Here is a 19,107-nt window from a genome sequence, read left to right as displayed (position 1 = left end):
CTGCCACAAACATCTTGCTAAGGTCACTGTGAACCTGTAATAGCGGCTGCAACAAATATACTTAACGATTTTATGGTACAGTGTCATTGGACTAAAAACTCCTGGATATCAAAGAAACTATTGGAGGGAGAATAGCTTTCTAATTCAAACCAGGTGAATTTCCCAGATATTTGGCTGATTTATCACACCATATGTATGCCTCTCCTTCACATTGTTTTTACCCTGTCTTAGCAGAGATCAGACATCTATTTATCACCGTTATGTTCTTCATGCTATTAAAAATAATCAGTTTTATGGGTTACCTTCTTTCCCAACTGCCAAGAATGCTCTCCAGAACTTAGCATTAGCTCTTCTGATGAGCTGGGGAGGGAAATATCATTATCCTTGTTTTACAGATGGAGAAATATAAAGCACAGGAAGACTGTTTTGCCTAAGGTGAAAGTGTTGTTTTAATCCTAGACTTTTATTTTTATCTCTTCAAATTTCTTCCCTAGGGTGGTAATGAGCTTGGAGGATTCATCAGGACTAAACCTTGTCTGAAGACTTGTTTATAAAATTATTTCAATAAAATCCACAATCAGATTGGCTGGGGTGGGTCTTCAAACCCAGTCGCTCTCCTAATGAGCACACTCATCAGGGCGGCAACATCTCGTTACCAGCGGCTTCTCCCACACTTTGTCAAGGCGGGCAGTGGGGGCTGGTGGAAGTTTATTAGTAATAAAGACCAAAGCCTCAGAAGCTTTTGTACTCGAATCTAGGTTCTTTTTCATTTGTTTAATTATTTAAAAAGTTAGCTTGGAAAATATTTGTGGAGCAGCTAATAGTGGGACTTCAGAGAGGGATGGCTTGACTCTTCCCACTCATTAGCCCCCGCAGCTTCCCGGTGAAATTCCCTCCGTTGCTGTCTCTTCATTTCCCTTCCTTGTGGCTGTGCTATTTCCCCTTCTGATTCCTATCTGTCTCCCCACCTCACACTGAGCTTGCTTATACCAAAGACTAAATGTTCAAAGTAGAAAGGAATCTGGAAGTAGGATTTTTATGTTTCAGAGCCCAGTACTTCTGGATGCCCAGCCTGGGAGCCACCAACGATGCCATTGGTTGGTAGGGTTAATTTTTTGAATATATGATGCTCTGAAACATAGGTTCTGTGGTTATGTACAACAGGATGGTGCTACTGAAGACATGAGGCCAGACTTCTGACCACTGAAGAGCTAGGTCTTCAAAGGGTTCTGCCATTCAAAGGTAGGGAAGTGTTTTTCAATTCTAAAGATCCACCGTTGCCTGAAATAACCCCACCGCTGCCACACACATGCACACCGAGTTGACTCAGTTGCCCCTAAGGCCTGTTCAGTCCAAGGTCATTCCACCCTGAACACACCCAGACCTCTTTTGACCTAGGTCTATTGGAACGGGAAGAAGGCAAGGCAGGGTAGGATTCACCATTAACTAAATGCCTCAACTAATGGGAGCTCAACTAGTCAGGATCTTTAGAAGGACTTTCTACTGTCTATTTAAAAACTGCATTTGGCTCAGATGATGAAATTAATTTCCATTCTATTCATTTTGTTCTTTTCAGTGACATTTAGAGTTTTCCAATAAAATTTCCAATAAAATTTCCAATAAAATAATAAAGCAAAGCATACTCATTGTCCAGAATTTAGATAAAATAAATAAAAAGTATTGGGGAAAAATTATACTATCCATAGTCATATTATCCAGATAATAAATGTTAATATTTGGCTTAGGACTTACTAATAATAAATAAGCACTTCTTTTTTTATTTAGATTTAGTATATATATATGGTTGAGACTTTTCTATTTAACATTTTTTCTTGAGTATTTTTCTGTATCCTTAAGTAGTCTTGAAATCATGATTTTTGTCAAACATATGAATTACGTTGTATGGTATACTATGATTTTATGTGCCCATCTCCCTAAAGTTGGACATTTAGGTTGTTTTAATTTGTAGTTATTGTAAGGAATTCTGTAATGTATATCCCTTTTACAGCAATCTTTGCCTACATCTTTGGTTTTGAAGTGATAGATTCCTCAGATGGAACTGAGTCAAAGCCTATTAACATTTTGAAAATTCTCAGTATCTGTTTTCAATTTGTTTTTCAAAAGCATTATGCCAATTTATATTCCAATTCATATGTATGATGGTATCCTTCAAACTAAATCTTTGCCACACCAAATCTTTTTGAAATCTTACCAATTAGATATGAGCTTACATCTGTTAATGACATCTTACTGATATTAATTTGTATTTCTTTATAACTTACTATTTTAATAGTGCTATGAGGCATAATTTACATACCATACAATCTCATTGTTGGTGGACAGCTCAAAGATTTTTGGTAAATTCCTAGACATGTGTAATTATCACCATTTTAAAACAATTTTAAGACATTCCAATTTTTGAACAGTCTCTATCTCCCCAAAATCTCTCAAACCCATTTTTAATCAGTTCCTTTTTACCTTTATCCCCAAGTAGCCACTGATGTGCTTTTTGTCTCTATAAACTTATCTTTTCTGGACATTCACAGAAATGGAATTATATATAGCATTTTGTTTCTTACTTTTTCACTTAGCATAATATCTTTGAGGTTTATGCGATAACATATATTGAATTCATTTTTATTGGTCACATTTTTAGTGAGGAGATAATTGTCTTTTGCTTATATCTTCAACAGTTGATAGGCATTTTGATTCTTTCCAGTTTTTTGGATTTATTATCAATAATATTAATATGCGTACTTACCTTAAAATCTGTGAGTGGAGATATGTTTTCATTTCTCTTGGTAGATTTCAGGAGTGGAATTTCTAGGTGCACTACTCTTTTAAATGTCCATCAACTGGTGAATGAATAAGCACAATTGAGTAGATTTCAAACTTTAGTTGTGCTCCTGAATAGTTTATATATCATAGAAATCATGTTTTCTGAAACTTCAAAAGAATTTTTTGGTATGACATCTGGACCTGAAGAATTTTTGAAAAAAGTTTTTGAAGACTTTGTCAAATCCTTTTCATCTGTGTAACTTATTTAATCAATTTTAGCAATTTCCTCCAGAAAATCAACCACTTCATTAATATTTTCCAGTGCACTAACAGAATATTTTCTTATCCCTTTTAAATCTCTGCAATTTGTTCATATCATTTTTCTCATTTCAAAGAATCATTTGCTCATATTTCCTCTTTCCTGATTCAAATGGTAAAATGTATTTGTTAGTCTTAAAAATTTAAAACACTTGGACTCATCAATTATACTTTATTTCCTAATTTACATATTTCTGTATTTATCTTTTTTACCAATTTCTGCTTATTTGAATTTGTTTTGTCCTTGTATTTCCAATTTTTAATCATGTGCTTAGTTTATTTTCATTATTTCTGATTTAGTAATGAGAACATTTGAGGTTCTCGACATACTGACTGCTTTGTAGCAATCTGGCCACATTCCATGAAAGCTAATGTATAATATTCTGATTTTCATTATTTTGTAAACAGGTTGCAATTATGGTTTTGATTTCTCCTTTTCTGCAAGCACTCTAAATTTTTTAATTAAGTATTTTAGAGTTTAGATTTTTTTTATCCTTTAAACTTTTGACCTTTTTCTAGTTTTGTTGCATTTTGGACAAAAGTTTTGTGACTATATTTTTTTTTTTGTTTAAGTTTTCAAGTAATATTTTAAAAAGGCATATTCTTTGTTGCTAAGAAACATAATAATATTTGCCTACAAATCTGCTTTAATAATTTTTTTCAGTTGTAATAATTATTATATTTCTTCAGTGTCCTTTTTTTTCTTCCCAATTGTTGAAGTCTGATGTTTAGGTCTCCTAAGAACAACTGCTTTTCTGTAGATATCTCCTTATATTTTATTAATTTTGTTTTTTACATTTTATGCTGTGTTTTATCGCGTGACTTTTACCACTATAACATTGTCATTCAGCATTGTACCACTTTTTTTTTTTAACTTTTTTTTTTTAAGATTTATTTATTTATTTATTCATACAAGCACTGGGTACAGTCAGTAGCGTGGGAGGGTGAGAGAATTCACCAGAGCCAGAGCAGGGAGCAGAGCAGGCAGAAGGACCGAAGTACACTGCTGAGGGGAGCAGTTGGCGGCAGGAGAGGTCTGCACGCCATGTGGGACCCTCCTCTGGTGGCCGGGTTGCAGCCGGGGATCGAACAGGCGCCGCAGAGGCTGCGGGCAGCTTCGCAACCCAGCGCTCAACTGCTGCGCCACTAGGGAGGCCCCAGCATTGTACCACTTAACCTAAAATGCCAAAACATTTCTTTTATCCCAAGGATTGCTTTATGATGAATTCTAATTCATCTAAATATCACTGCTATGTATCTTTTCCTTTCTTAGTACCTAATTGTAATATTTACTATAATATTTATTGTAATACTTATTGATATTTTCCTGATTTCCAAGTAAATTCATATTTATTGCAGAAATTTTGTCAACTATAGAAAAACATATAAACAAAAGCACCCTTTACCCACTATCCAAAGTTTTCTCTTTTTTTTTTTTCCTCTTCTAGATTTTTTTTTAATATGTTCGAAGAAATCAGAAGAGCCTCCATCAGGACCTATGGGTCACTAACCAATTAAAGCAGAAACTGTATCACTTCACAGTCCAGAGCATGGGGTGACAAAGTTGCCAAGAAATCAACTCTCATTACTTTTTTTGTTTTCTGAAATTCAAAAGACAGCAAGTTACATTCCCTTGCTTGTCTACTGCGGGAGCAAAGAAATAAAGCAATGGGATGGCCATGGATTCAGGGCAAGAATGATGTGAGTCTGCTGTAGTAGAGAGGAGAAAGCCCAGGAAGGAACTTGTGTCAGCAGACTCAGTGACTGCCTCAGAGAATTAAAATGTTGGCCTCAGCGCAGGCCTGGGATATGTGTCAGGGTGTGTATGTGGTTTGTTGTTGTCATTGTCATTGTGTGTAGCTGTTGGAAGGTCATTGTTTATATGTATTTGTGTGTGTTCTTGTTTATGTGTGGTGTTGTGGGGTTTGTGTTGTTGTTGTTGTGTGAGGAGGGGGCAATGTATGCAAGGGGGCCAGCCAAGAGGTCACATAGTAGAGAAAGCATTGAGAAGCAACCCAGAGTCTCCCTGAGGATAAGCAGAGTGTCAACACAGCCCAGTCACTTTTTCTTCTGGAGGCGGGAAAAACTGGGACTGAGAGCTGCCTCAAGTCTTGTTCTAGCTGAAAATTAAAGTCCTGAGTAATTTGGGCCTCCCTGGTAGCACAGTGGTTGAGCGCTGGGTCGCGAAGCTGCCCCCAGCCTCCCCGCAGAGTCGGTTAGATCCCCAGCTGCTCCCCGGCCACCAGAGGAGGGTCCCACATGGCGCGCAGACCTCTCCTGCCGCCCACTGCTCCCCTCAGCAGTGAACTTCAGTCCTTCTGCCGGCTCTGCTCCCCGCTCTGGCTCTGGTGAATTCTCTCACCCTCCCGCGTTTCTGACTGTACCCAGTGCTTGTATAAATAAATAAATAAATAAATCTTTAAAAAAATTTAAAAAAAAAAGTCCTGAGTAATTTAAGCAAAATGTATCCTATGTCAAGGGATCTGAAAAGGGAGTCTCCAAGGAAAGGTTAAAAGGACTTAACTTCTAACATAAAAAGAAAAGATTAAGTGGCTACTTAATTACTACCATCACATGCATGAAGGTTTTCTTAAAGGGAATGTTCAGTGATTTTCCACTTTCTATAGAAGACAGAAAGGGTAACATGCCATTCACTTAAAACAATAGAAAGATCAAGGGCTTTCTTAACCTTCAGATTAATGCAGCCTGGAACAGTCTGCAGGGAAAGATTATAGAATTTCCATCCCCAGTGATCTTTGAAGACTGATAAGTAGCCATCCAGGAGCCTTGAACTACTGGACAAGGGCGCACGCCTGGGTTGGGCAGATGTGGGCCGGGCTTCCAGCTCTGCACAACCCCTGACAGATTACTTTACCTCTTTAGTCTATAAACTCGTCTGTAAAACAGCACAACAACAACTCTATCACAGATTTGTTGAATTAAATCAAATGCCAATCTATATCGATTTCTAGTCCAATAGCTAAAATATAGAAGCTAAGAAATGTTAGTGTCTTCCTTCCTTTAAGCAGCCATTAGATAAAGTTAATCTTGAACCTTCTTTGACCAGTAAAGAGAATACAAATTCAATTCCACTGACAAAAAAATTTACTGAGCACCTACTCTATGTAAGGTGCTAGGTTGCCATTTACTCTACTTTCCCTATCTCCAATTTTTACTTGTGGGTCAACCCCTACCCACCTTCCCAGTCAGTGTGGTTTTGCTGGAGTTTACTGAGTAACATGACCCAAGCATTGCCAATCAAAGCATCTGAGTGCTTTGTCTAGAGTTATTATTAATTCAGGAATGGGGATGTGACACAGTCAGAATCAGTGAAACTCAAGGGGGTTTGTTTGAGCTGGCTGGAGAGCAAGCCCTCCCCCCTCCCAAGAGCCTGGGAAGTTAAACCTAGTACAACCAGCCTCAAGAGCCTGAGAATTAAAATACTCAGACCTGAGTTTAGAAATAGTGAAAAACCAGCTCAATCTCTAAACTTTGCATGGAAAAATTATGTGATCCAATAATTCCACCTTTTTTTTAAAGCTAGTTGAGTTGGGTTTTATATTGCCAAAAGAATCCAAACTGGTATTCAGTATAGGACATTCAAAAAATTAGCAAGACTAAAAAGTTTATGAATTATAAATACATTTACAAAAATAATAACCATACAGGGCAAGGGATCTGTTACATATGATTTATCTAGGGTTTACATACCAGGGGTGTGCTAAAAGCTCTTTGCACACATTGTTTTATTTAGTCCTCCTAACAACTGTTTTTATGGAAATAAAATATATGGACAGCAGCATTAGACTCTGAGCTTGAGAGATGGGTAGAAATTGGACAGGTGTGAGAAAAAGATAAAGGGGGTAATTGAAAGAAGGGGGAAAAAATGGAAATAGGAAAACCTATGCAGGGACAGTTTGGAGGAAAGTTAATGGTCTTATTCTTTGAGACCTGGGGGCACAGAGGCTAGTGGTGGGGAGCACACTGGGAAGGCAGATTGAGATCCACTCCCTGGGAATTTGAAATGCTAAGATAAGGAATTTGCGTTACTTCTGAGATCAGATGTGACTGGGTGCATTCAGGGTGGTATGGCCAGAGACACGGAATTTGTGCTACTAATAATGAGGTTGTTTCAGTAAAGAAGAGACCCAAAATCTACTCTCAGATAGCTTAAGGTTTTCTCTGGGAAGATATTCTTATATAAACTAATGTTACCACAATAAAATAATAATTTTTTAAAAAAGAAATTCTTATAATGTGGGAAAATGAGAATCGTTTCCAAGGTGAGTATGGAAGAGGGGGAAAATAATTAATGTATAAGTAATCACAAGTTTTGCCCCTGCCTCTGACTTTTCTAGAGAGTGACTCTGCCTTTTGGGTCAGCAGCCATGTGCTGTCTATTGTGCAGCATCGAGGTAAGGGGACCAAGAGCAAAAGCTTTACAAACCTAAGAGAGTCAGTTGGTCTGGGTTTAGGTGATGGGCAAGAGAGCCTGAGTGTTGAGTTTAAGGGTGTAGAGGTAGGAAAACACAGTGCAGGATCTCTATGACATGCGCAGATGGGTAAGGAGAGTCCTGGAGCCCTTGGTGGCCTTTTCAGGCTTTTATTGACCTTTTACCAGGTACATGGCAGGCAGGGGTACTGAGGGGCCAGGAGGCTGGCAGGCCTCCGGTGTATCCTCACTCTTTCTGGGCTTTCTGGTGTTCTCTTGTGGTCTCTGCTCTGCTGGTTCTACTCCCTTCTGCTGCTTTTTGTTCTGCTGGCATCACCATGACACCACCTTTATAAGCCAGTCTCAGCCCAGGTGTACCCACCTACAAATGTTCACACCCCACTCCAGGTGCCCACCATCAGGCATGCATTCAGGAGCGCAGGGATCCATCATTAATGCTAATGGCGGGAGGGCAGAAAAGCTGATAATCACTTACCCTACAAAGGGGTTGGAATTTGAAAAAGAAAGAGGGAATCTTTGAGAGTCGTTGTCATTCTTGTGGAGGAAACTGGGTGACAGGGAAAGAGGTCTTTAGGATGTAATGCTGTGTGCTTTCTTGAAAGGAAAAAAGCAAAGACTTGAAGCACGTTCTTGTAATTACTTTTTCACTCCCAGATGCAGATGCTGGGAATTATTATGATTAGGAAGAAGAGCTTGTTTTGATAGTTATGGAAGAGAATGATTGGCTGGTGGGGGGTGGGGGGGAGGCGGGAGAAGCATTTTGTGTTCAGCCTAAGGGAAGACACGGGATGGGTCTGCCCAGAGAATGTGCAGGAGCCAGCCTACCTTGAGAAAGGCACCAAAAAAGAAGAGAGAACAAAAAAGTACAGGTATGTTAAAATCATGTGATGGTTAGCACAAGTTAACATGTTTGTTGATCAAAGTCAAGCAAAGTACTGTCAGGTGATCCAGCAACTCTATTTCTGGGCAAACACATACTTGCACAGTAATGCTCACAGCAGCGTTATTTGCTAATGGCAAAAGCAGAAACAACACAAATGTCCACCCACAGATGAATGGATAAGCAAAGTGTGATCTATGCGCACAGGGGACTATTATTCAGTCACATCAAGAGGTGAAATTCTGAGATATGTTCCAATATGGATGAACCTTAAAAGCATTATGCTATGTGAAATGAACTAGACATGAAAGAACAAATGATGTATAATTCTACCTAGATGAGATGCCTAATGTAGGCAAATTCATAGAGACAGTATGATAATAGATATTACCCCGGGGGTGGGGGAGAGTGAAGAGTTTGATGGGTACAGAATTTCTGCTTGGGATGATAAAACAAGTTATAGAAATGGGTAGTGGTATGATTGTACAACAATGTGAATATATTTAATGCCACTAAATTATGCACTTAAAATTGTTAAAATGGCAAATTTTGTATGGATGTTTTGAAACAATTTTTGAAAAGCCACATGTGATGTAGGGCTATTGACAATAGACAAGGCATGGGAGGGTTTATCTGTTATGCCCAGACACAAATCTTGATCAGAAGGGAGGACGAACATAATGTTCTGAGAAGCCTGGTCAGTACCCAGGGGGCAAAGAAGCTGGGGCCAATGGCCAACTGGACTAGGGTGTGAACCTTCAAAAGAGTGAGGATGTGGTAACAGTAAGAACCAGACAAAGGGAATTTGTGATTATTGTATGGGAAGACAGGCAATGGCAGGGCCAGGATTTCATCATATTTTTCCCCGACAAAATAGTTCCTTCAGTAATCCATTTCTATTTTTCAACATCAAGCATTTTTTCCCCTAATATTACCTAACTTTACCTTTCTAAATTGCCACCATAAATAGAACTCATCAACCACAATCTTTAGAAAATTGTCAACCTCAATCAATAAGTAGTGCTCACCACTATGGAAAACAGTGGTCGGTCATGACCCAGGCAGAATGACTCTGTTTTTCTGAATAGAAAAAAAGATTCCTCATTTTGATCTTGACCAAGAATGTTACTGAATGCAACTCTGAGATCTGCAAATCACCATCTTGGAGAGGCAGCGTTTCCTATTGCCTAACTATATGATTTGACAAAGAAACAAATGTCAGATTTTCATCTGATCAATATAAAGGCCATTTACAACCAGTTTTTTTCAGGATCTCCTAAGTTTCTTACTTTTTATGTATTTGAAACCCTGCTATTCCAATAACATATTCTTATTTCAATTTATTTTAAATCTTTATACAGAATTGAAAACAAAACAGGCATTAAATAAAAGCTTGGATTCCTACAGATTAAAAAGCAAGTATCACCTAGTCACGGGTGCAAGGGGAGAGGAAGCACCATGTCCTTTTATAAAAGTTGAAGGACTGGCTCTCTTCCTATAACTCATTGTAACCCAGGGCTTAGGGGCATGACCTAGGCTCAGACTATCAGATACCTGACAGGGACAGGGCTCTGGTAGGAATTTATTTGTGGCTGTGGCAGTGGAGTCAAAGTTTCATCAGAAAGGACGGTGCACTTACTGTCAGTGGCAACATCCCACTTCACTACATGATCTTGGCTGAATTATTTTCCCAGCTAGTTTTCCCACCCTTCTCACCCATTTATAAGCAGTAAGATACACCACTAATAAATTCCTTTTCTGCCTAGTTTAACTAGAGTTTTCAGTCAAGCTCTCTGGCTGGTCAAAGGAGGAATTCTGTAGAGAAAGGACTTCCTCTATGCACATGGGGGACCAGAGGAGATCTTAAAAACCTGAGTACTAACTTTAATGTGCTGGCATTTCTACTCACGGTCTGCAGCTGTCGGAGACATCTGGGTTGCAGGTTGCTGAAGGCAATAACTACAGTCAGTTGCTTCCCTGGACTTGTGTCTTTTCATGTAAGTGCACAACAATAAGGCAGTGAGTCTTAAACATAACAGAGATTCCATTATTTTTCTAATATCTTTGGCTCCATCTCTTCATCCTCGGGCCTACTGTCCCATGGTACTGGTGACATGGCATGCCCCTCTGTCCTCTCTCGCCTCCTCCACTGTAGTTGGTTGTCCTAAAGCATTGTCCAGAACATGCCTGCCCAAGTATCCTTAATATAAGGTTCAGAAGAAAATACAGGTTCTCTATTTTGAGAGTCAAAATCTTGTTATGCAAATTTGTTTTTACCTATTCTTCCTAACTTACTTTTTAGTACTTTTCAACACATGCCTTATACTCAAGATATGTTGGCCTGTTCATTGTAGCATGAGTCACAAATTTCCACTCTCTGCTCATTCACCCCATCCAGAATGTCTCTCCTCTCTGCTTTCTCTCCAAATCCTTCCCTCCCTCAAGATTCACTTTCATCCCCACTTCTCTTGGGAAATCCTTCTTGAACTTCTTACCCCCAATCATCTCTCTTTCCTCTAAATCTTTAAAATACCCAATGTCTGTGCCAGTCATCTAATGTCCATAGGCACTGCCTGGAAAGACTTGCTTTCTTTGCTTGGGGTTGTGTTGTATCGCATCAAACGGATTCTAAACCCATTTACAGCTGATACCACACTCTACCCAGTGATTCACTGTTATGATTACCCAACCTTTTATCTATCCTAGACTACATCATGGAGTAAGATGCAGAACACGATGGAAATGGATAACCAATGATACAATAAACAGGGCTTGTCATCTACCCCACCCATAGCCCCTTCTAGAGAATTTATTCTTCATCCCTCTAATGCTATGACTCTCACCCCACCCAAAGCAGCCGCTCCATTATCAGAAAAACATATATGGCTTGGTAAGTCTCTCCCATGTGAGAATTTGCCTGAAGAGCCTTAGAGACTGTGGCTAATGGGTGGTGACTACTAGAGCTTGGGATCATGGTGTAGAGCTGGATGGCCTCTGCATTGAATGAAGTAAGCAGGACAAGCATGCAGAGGAAGTTGGCTTAGGAGAAAGGACAGTGGAGGAGATGTCCAGAGATAGAGATCATACAGCCCCTGGAAATGGAGAGAATGTCTTAGCTCATTGGTGACTTTCTGGTTCTGAGGTAAATATTTCACTATGCAGATTCTAGTTAATACTTCCTGCCCCCAAAATTCCCCTTTAACATTTCAATAGATTGGAGCTAGCTTGAGGGGCTTTCTGATTTTTGCCTTCAAAGGAACCCTGACTAGAAAAGAGGCAGCAAAGGCTGATAATAATTCTTACCCTCCACTCTTTATACTCCTCCCAGTCAGGGCTCCTACAGGGTCCTGCCCCTTCCCATCTCCTAGGGCTGTCACAGCAGAGCGTGACTGCTGAATTCCTAGCATGGAAAACCAAGAATCAATTGCTCAAATGCTGTCAAAAAGTGACATTCAAGTTTGAGTGACAATGATGTCTTTGGTCCTGTCCCTATCCACGTTTCTATTTTTAGTTCTGCTCCTGCTCTCTGCAATTACAATGCTTAGTGCTTAAGCAGTTGCCAGGAGTTATTTAACAAGTGCCTCACCCGTCTTTGAAGATGATGCTTTGATCCTGAGCTTACATCCTTCTTTCAGTGACAGGGCCTTCAGAATGTGCAGTTTTATAAAATGTCAAGTCTCTTCTGGGTATTTTCTTTGAATGATGGGCTTGAGACCATTGATTGCTCATAAAAATTAGAGTTCATCAGACAGAAATTTCCCCAAACCCCAGAGTCATCAGCAAATTATTCTCCATCTATAAAATGGGGCTAACATGGCCAAGATAGCTCCAGATGTTGGGAGATAAATCAGTATAATGGATGGAAAGTACTTCTGCAATAAATTCCAAATAGAATTATTATTCCTATGGCCAATTCCCATTTAACTTCAGATATATTATTCAAGATGTAAATGTTATCTATAAATAAGAATTATCCAGTGCTTAAAGTTGTACCAGGGTGCAGAGATTTGGGTACTCTGGTAAGTGATGGCTAGCCACCTAGTCATACCTAGTGGCAACTCATTCATGGATACAGATTTCTCTAATATTTGTATTTTTTACATTAAACAAATTATGTCTTCCATCAAAAAATGATATTTTAAATATCTTCCATTAGAAAATAAAAACTGGTTTTTTAACCCTATATGTGAATTAGGAATTAATCAAGGATAGAGGAGTTGAGAGAGGAAGGGATTAGGGAATGAGTTAAACAAATAAGAAAAATGTCACCTTGTCCAAAGAATTTATGAAAGTTGGTACAAATTTTGCTCCAAAGTGGATCTCTATCCTGCAGCATCCAGAATATATTGCCAGCAGTTACAGATCAAGTCCCCCTAAAGCAGACTGAATTATAGGAAGTTTATTGGGAACTTTTAGAAACCACAGTTGGGGAAGCATGAAAGAAGTGGTTGGGCAGGAGAAGCTAGACAGCATTCAGTTATAACAAAACACTTCACTGACCCACAATGACACTGTTAAGCTCGGATGACCCTGGAGTGATGTCCCAAGAGAAGCTCTGAGGCAAGGTCTTTGCCTCTCCACTTGTCATTGGGTGTAGACTGCCTCCAGGAAGGGGTAAATGGCCCTCTTCACTTGATGGCAATTTCAGCCCAAAGCTGTTAGCCATCACTCCCAGCAGCAAGGGGAATGAACATGTTAGAATGAAGCAGGAGTGCTTAGGAACTGGGCACACTGCACTATCTACCACACCCAGAGCTGCCATTGTGTTTCTCATGTGTCAATGAAATCAGTGACCAGTAAGGAACTCCAGGAAGAAAATATGTTCTTCGGGAGAGTATTCCAGTTGCTTCAACAGCACACTCTCGGGATGGGAACATACCCCAAGGCAACCAGTTTCTGAATTTCAGGAAAATCTGTGGGCAGAACAGGAAGCTGCAGGCACTACCTTGCACCTATACCCCAAGAACAGAAACACACTACACCATTGACTCATCAAACCGACAACTTGCATTCTTTGTCACAGCTACATGTTTAATTCCAACAGGCCCTGCTTCATTCTAAATTGGCCTTAGTTCCACTGAGAGGATAATTTTTGTTTTTCAAGCTTGCCATCTCCTTTAGCATATACACCTGAGATTTGGCAGCATTATTTTGAAAAGGTCTTTGGTTATTAAACTGAAATCAAAGGTATTATCAGAAACAACTTAGAGATTTAAAAGATCAAAAATAATATGTAGAATACTTGCAATTTCCCCCATTAAATAATAGGATGTACTAAAGCTTATCTATGCATAATTTTCCAGGTTGAATCCTCCCAGATTTTTATTAAACTTTTATAAATATTCATTCCTTGTAGCTTTCTTGTAAAACGTACTAAAAAGTATTGCAAAAAAACTTCATGTTTATCAAAACTATCTTTTTCTTGTATTTTCTAAGGAAGTTATAACGAAACACTTCACTGACCCGCAATGACACTGTTAAGCTGGGATGACCCTACAGTGTTGGCCCAAGAGAAGTTACTGAGGCAAGGTCTTTGCATCCCCACTTGTCACTCATTGGCTACAGACTGCCTCCAGGAAGGGGCTTAATGAAATTCTAAAGTGGCAGCTCTAATGGTCTCTTTGTCCCTTATTGCTGATTACTGTGTTCAGAAATTTATCAGTTCTAAAAGATGTATTAACTTCCTGGTTAATTCAAAGATCGTATTCTGCAATTTTACCTCACCTATAATGAACAATGTGTCTAGGTTATTATCTCCTAAGAGGATCACCAATTTAAGCCTTTCCTGGATGCTCAATTCTTCTTTGTCCATTTGCTAGCATATTTTATCTTCAACCTAAAAATATGTGCAAATTCCTACATTAAGGGTTGGAAGATTATAAACAACCATTGTTCCTTTCTGTTTTTGATGTTTTCCGGATTTTTAAAAATCACTTTTAACAAGTACTTTGGGTATCCCTGGTCCTTTCCAATTTATCTCTGTTGTATTATTGATATACCTAAAGAGACAAATAGTCATTTATTTTATGCCCAAGTATGAAACCAATCCCTATCTTCATTCGTTGGTATAAAAAGATTCTTACCAGCTATTAGCATGGCCAATAGCAAGGATTCCTGAGCAAGATTGCCTGGATGCAAATTTCATCTGTGCCACTTAGCCCTGGAAAAATCACAGCTTCACTGTGCCTCAGCTTCTCCACTTATAAAATGGGAATATCTACTCACAGGATTACTATTAGAATTAATTGGGTTCAAAGCAGCGATATGTGGTTTCTACTAACAGTACAAATTTTAAAATTTTTAATTGTGCCACATACAGAGCTAAATTATGATATTTTAAAAATAGCAGCACAAAACTTACTGTGGCTTTATCATTCTCTTCTGTCCTAAGTGAGATCACATTCCATATCATATTCAAAGGCACCAGAAAGATGGTATCCAAGCTAATTAAAATATCCATCTACTTACTCCATAAACATCTGAGCGCCCTTTTTGGGTGCTGGTTCTCCAGGTGTCAGGAAAACACAGGTTGTGCCTTTCCTCAGAATACTACTTCTCCCGAAGGTTCACAGACTCTAGCCCTGCGTGGTGGTGAATTTTGCAGCACATTTTCTCACCTCATATTTATTCTCAAGCAATTGTTAGCAAATGCCTTCATACCCTGGTTGTGATACTTCCTTTCAGGTAATTGAAAGATTAAAAGAAATACATATTGCCTATTAGAGAACAAGGGGGAATTCCAAAGAAAGGATTTAGCAGATACAGGGTATTTCTCTACAAAATTACTGAGTTATCTCTACCAATATCATTTCTAGGAATTGTTACATTAATATGCCACTTCCTATGTTTCTGCAATTAAGGAGAATTGATAGAGCTAGTCTTCCGCTTTCACTGTCATTTATAGGATAACTGGCTTTACTTCACAAAATTACTTGTTAGTTTGATGGCTCACTAGTGTCATCAATAGCGTTTATTGGGTTTATCACTAAGTCACATGCACTCATCGCAACCTTATTAAGTGATAAACATCATACTATTCAATACATAGGAAATTAAAAATATCAAAAAAACATTTAACTAAATTTTTTTAATTAAAAAAATACAAAAGTCATTAAAACGTGTCAGAATGCATCCAAGAAATCTATAGGGAGGTGAATTTTAAACCAGAAAAAAAATAGATGCAAGGATTGGTGATAGCAGAGAATTCACACAGAGAAGCTTCCTGTATTAGCTAAACACACACACACACACACACACACATACACACCACCCCCCATCATTCCAAAGCTCATGTTTGTATGAGGACAAGACAAACCAGTTGATGAACTTGATAGATGTTTATGGAGTGTCTGCTACAGGGCTGAACAGGAATCACCAATTCTGTGCTCTCAGATGATGATGATCTTTTCTAAATTCGTAGGTAATTGAAGCAGGACATCAAGGACGCTTGGACACCAAAGACTCTTGTCCATCCTAGGAGTGTCAGGTCCTGGAAGTCATCTGTCATTGGCCACTGAATTGTAAGTGGTAATTCCCCAAACTCCTGCTGCCTGGGGAATGTTTCCCAACACAATAAAGAAAGGATGTCAGGGCTGCCCAATCCAGAAATCTGACTCCAACTAGCTCCTAAGGGGCATTAAAAATGGCCTGTGGCCACAGTATTGGAAAGAATACAGATGCCAGAGCAAACTCACACCATGAGGGCTCAGGTTAGGTATTTAGAGAGACAAATCATTCTGCTCCAGTGCCCACCATTAGTGAGCAAGGACCCAGAACTTTGGCAGTTGAGGGAGGACCAAGAAACAAAGTCCACAAAATCAGGCAAATAAGCCTGAGACACAAACAACACACATACAATGGAGCATTGGACAGGACTGGTGAAGTTTCCAGAAGTTCCTACCCAAGGAGAGAAGGCACCCTGATGCCAAAATCCATGTGTTTGTACAATTTTAGGACAAAGAACAAGTTCAAACCTTTTTAAAAAATTCTTTGATCTTCATAAGATTCCTAGGTTAAAGAACCCTTTAAAAGTACAGTCATCTACACATACCTGGACCCAGAGGTCACTGACTTTAGAGTTAAGATTCCAGGGCCTGCAACAAAGCTTACAAAATGAGCATTTCCCTACTGCCTCCATCCTCAGGGACTGACCTAGGAGGATCATCAGTGTTTTGGTGTGCCACACTGCACAGGGTCACACACCTGGAGATGATTCATGTCCTTATATGAGGTTGATCTGGGCCAGCCTTTCAGGGACATTCTGTGTAACTGAACCTTTTCTAATCTTGAACTGCAACCTCCTGGTTGGCCCCAGTGGATCTGGTATAGGAGAGAAAATCCACTGACTTTGGTATTTCCCCAACTTTCCTACTTGAACTTGTCCACAAATAATTGTGGAACAATTAATTAATTAATTAATTTACTTTCTTACCAAACAGGCTCATATATAGAGTTCCCTATAGGTTAGACACTGTCCTGAATACATTATGGACTAAGCCCCTCAATATATTACCAATTGTGTGTGTTCTGCACTACACACACTCACATTCTCTCTCTCTCTCTCTCTCTCTCTCTCTCTCTCTCACACACACACACACACACACACACACACACACACTGCGTCCCTTGCACCTCAGCTGGAGTACTTCTTTGTATAAGTCTTTTATGTGATCATGCATTATAAGCTTATTCATGTGTTTGTGTTGTCCCAAGCTCAATTATTGGCTCCTAGCTGGCTCGCTCATATCTAAATGCTAAGCCTACCAGGGACAATTGTCCCCTTTCTGGCAAACCATTGAAGAGGATGCCACTTGCTGATGTTGTTTCCTCTCAGGAGCACATCCTTCAGGCTTCCTGAGGATAAAATAGCTTGCTCCCCTTTCCTCATTTCTGGGGGTATCTAACTATACCATCACCTCTGCTGCATGTCCTGCAGCTCCCATCAGGGACTCGGCGTCACTGAGGAAATCACATCACTTTTTTGTCAAATTGCAGGCCTGTGGATGAGGGCTAAAGCCACAGCAATTTCCTCTGCACCCAGAACTGGCTCTGTCACACTTGGCCCTGCCGTGGCAGTGAAACTCTCTTTATAGAGGGCTTAGTGTAGCACTCTGGGCAATTAGGGGCTTGACAAATGCTTTTTCATGGTGCTGAAGCTGAGGATCAGAGGAACAAAATATTCTCTGGAACAAAGAGGCACATTGTGAGTGAATTCACCTTTTAAAATAATCTTTCTGGCCACCAGACCCATCTGTGCCCAGCATGTAGGGAAACAACAGCATGAACATGAATACAGGACTGGGCACGCAGAGACGGGGGCCACAGCACCAAGCTCGTTAATGCCAAAATGCCTCTACTGCACAAACAGAGGGACAATAGGACCCTAAATTTAATAACCAAGTTGGGGAAATGTTAACTGACATAAAGGATTAGGAACTCACTAACTGGAATGAGCAAAAAAAAACCCACAGATTCCAAGCTCAATAGCAAGTGTTTATTCAAAAACACTAATTAGCAGGCAAAATGCAGGTTCATGAAACAGTGCTCTTAAGAAAGTGAGGAAGGATGGAGAGGGAGAGCAAAAATGTAAGACAATTTCCCTAGTGAGAATGATGAGAGAATTGCTTGCTCAAGGGCAAATTTTATGGAAAATCATGATCCAGTGCTAACAGAGGGAGAAACCTTTCCAAAGAGTTAATGGAGCAGTTAGAGAAATTCAGGTTCAGTAAATCATGAGGACTGGGAGTATTGATCTGAACATTCTGGTAGATGAAAATATGGAGCTGACTTGCTGACCAAACTATATAATAGAACAGCTCTTCAAAAGTGGCTGGGGATTTTAGATGCTGAATTGATGCTGGAGGTTTGCCCACCCAGTTCTCCCTCCCAGGCTGGTACTCTTAGGACATACTGCTCACTCCATTCAGGAGGTTAGCAGTCTCTCCCACCCACATCACTGTACACCTCTCATCTCTGATGATTCCCAGATCCATAATCTTCTAGCCCAACTGCGCATCTGTTCTCCAAGGAGTTATTTTCAAGTCTCTCCAGCACATTTCTATCACTAGTTGCAGTTCATTAGATACTCATCATTTCCACCACCAAAACCAGTAAGAAAACAAACCAATACAAATAAATAAACCACAAAACCATCCAAACTGTGTTCCCTGTCCTCCAGTCTTAAAAACATGGAGACAGCTGTGACTCCTTCCACTTCTTCAGTTCCTCTACCCAAGTTGCCACAATTAGCATTTAACCATGACCAGTTAGTCAACCCTTCTTTAATTCCATTTCTTCATCTGGGGATTGTAAAATCATAGTGGGTGGATGTGAGGATGAAACTATATGTGTTAAGCATTTAGAATGGGTATCTGGCTCCTAGTGACACAAATGAGTCATCATTTTTATCAGCCCTGGCATTACATCAAAATATTTCTTAACTTCTCCATAGACTCCATCTGTACTACATAGAGACCGCCATCGCCTCAGCCCTGTATTAGAGTCTCAAAAGTTAGAAACAGGATATTCCCAAGAGAAATGAGGAGCAGTCCTTGCTGCATAGCAAAATCTGCTGGTAGCTTTTAAAAAATACAGATTTCCAAAGCCCACCCCAGACTTACTAAATCTGAAAAATGGGGGAATGTGCCTAGAAGTAGTATTTTTTCCCCAGTGGCTTTTC

At 39.6% G+C, this 19,107-nt stretch overlaps 1 long non-coding RNA gene across 2 annotated transcripts in view; it reads left to right on the top strand.

Annotated features, from left to right (window-relative positions):
* Positions 1-795: 795 nt before the first annotated feature.
* The window catches only part of LOC119253385 (uncharacterized), a 34,258-nt gene continuing 15,946 nt past the window's right edge, over positions 796-19,107 (top strand). For both annotated transcript variants that reach the window (XR_005127063.2, XR_005127062.2), the window contains exons 1-2: positions 796-1,242; positions 15,850-15,949. This is a non-coding gene — a long non-coding RNA (uncharacterized LOC119253385). The remainder of the gene's footprint in view (positions 1,243-15,849; positions 15,950-19,107) is intronic.

This window comes from Talpa occidentalis, unplaced genomic scaffold (genome assembly GCF_014898055.3).
Source record: "Talpa occidentalis isolate TD23 unplaced genomic scaffold, MPIMG_talOcc4v2.1 talOcc4.2, whole genome shotgun sequence".
Classification (NCBI taxonomy): Eukaryota; Metazoa; Chordata; class Mammalia; order Eulipotyphla; family Talpidae; genus Talpa; species Talpa occidentalis.
Note: the sequence above shows the minus strand (reverse complement) of the source record. Positions and strands in the feature narration are given on the sequence as shown.